Genomic DNA, 1,920 nt, shown 5'->3' with positions numbered 1-1,920 from the left:
GGGGGGCTAGGGGAGGGATAGCATTAGGAGAAATACCTAATGTAGATTATGTAGATTATGGATTGATGGGTGCAGCAAACCACCATGGCATGTGTATACCTATATAACAAACCTGCACATTCTACACATGCATCCCAGAACTTAAAGTATACATATAAAAAAGAATTCAGTGCTTGTTTTATTAAAAATGGGGAGAATGACTATTGCAGAGGTAACTAGCAGTTTCTGCCCCATACTCTTCTTCTTGCCTATCTTCTGTTTTACTGATTATAATTTATTTATTTCTGGCCAGGCGTAGTGGCTCAAGCCTGTAATCCCAGCACTTTGGGAGGCCGAGGTGGGCAGATCACTTGAGGTCAGGGGTTTGAGACCAGACTGGCCAACATGGTGAAACTCCATCTCTATTAAAAATACAAAAGTTAGCCAGACGTCGGGGCACATGCCTGTAGTCCCAACTACTCAGGAGGCTGAGGCAGGAGAATCACTTGAACCTGGGAGGCAGAGGTTGCAGTAAGCCGAGGTTGTGCCACTGCACTCCAGCCTGGGCAACAGAGGGAGACTCCATCTCAAATAATAATAATATTAACAATAATGGTAATTTATTTATTCCTACTTTTCCACTTTTGTTCTTGTTTGGAAGAAATGCTTTTTGTAACCTAAAAATTGTAACAAACTTACATGTAAATTTAATTGCCATTTTTTTCTTACAAAGAATTCAGGGATTTTTGAACACTCTCATTGTCCTATTCTACATATTATAGTTATCTGTTATAAATTTTTGTTCCACCTTGATTTATAGCACCCCAATGAGTCATAATTATATGATTATTATTTTATTCACTCAATTCCTATTTTACTTTACTTGTTTAATAAATTTTCTTCACCTATTATTCATTATTTAATCTCAGTATTTCCTTCTTGGTTTAATTTCACTCTTTGAGAATCTGTAGAGGTTCCCATTCTCGACCCGTCTTGTCAGGAGATTGTGAACTTTGCTAGTTTTTTTTTTTTTTTTTTTTTTTTTTTTTTTTTTTTTTTTTTTTTTTTTGAGACAGAGTCTCGCTCTGTTGCCAGGCTGGAGTGCAGTGGCTGGATCTCAGCTCACTGCAAGCTCTGCCTTCCGGGTTCAAGCAATTCTTTTGCCTCAGCCTCCCAAGTAGCTGGGCCTACGGGCACATGCCACAACACCTAGGTAATTTTTGTATTTTTAGTAGAGATGTGGTTTCACCATGTTGGCCAGGATGGTCTCCATCTCCTGACCTCGAGATCTGCCTGCCTCGGCCTCCCAAAGTTGCTGGGATTACTGGCCTAGTTTTTCAAAGAATTTTGGGCTTTGTTGATCCTTTCTACTATATGTTTGTTTGTTTTTATTAATTTCTGTTCTTATTGTTTCCTTCATTCTATTTTCTTTACGTTATTTTGACATTCCTTCTCTAACTTCTTGATACTTAGATAATATAATTTTCCAGCTTTTCTTTTTTTTTTTTCATTTAAAGCCCTAAATTCCCCCTAAGCATTCCTTAGCAGCATCCATAAATTTCTGTATAGCATTTTCTCTTTTACTCAATTCAAAATACTTTTTAACTCCCATTATGATCTTTTCCTTGATTCATGGGTTATTTTGATGTGCACTTTAAAATTTCTCTATTGGTTAGTAATAAACAACCTCAAATTCTTTGTAGCTTACAAGAGTAAGGCTACTTTTTATGTGCTTACAAGTTTAGAATAAATAAATAAATACAACACAAATGTGACATATACGTTCCATTTGTTTCTTCTTTAATTTTTCACAGTCTTTTCTTTGGTACTTTTTATATTTAGTATAAGTGATAAACTTGGCTTGGATCTTTCTAAGCTTTTCCAGACTTACTGAGGTATACTTGACAAATAAAAATTATATATATTAAAAGTATACAGCTT

This window comes from Chlorocebus sabaeus, chromosome 12 (genome assembly GCF_047675955.1).
Source record: "Chlorocebus sabaeus isolate Y175 chromosome 12, mChlSab1.0.hap1, whole genome shotgun sequence".
Classification (NCBI taxonomy): domain Eukaryota; kingdom Metazoa; phylum Chordata; class Mammalia; order Primates; family Cercopithecidae; genus Chlorocebus; species Chlorocebus sabaeus.
This window is presented reverse-complemented; position numbering follows the sequence as displayed.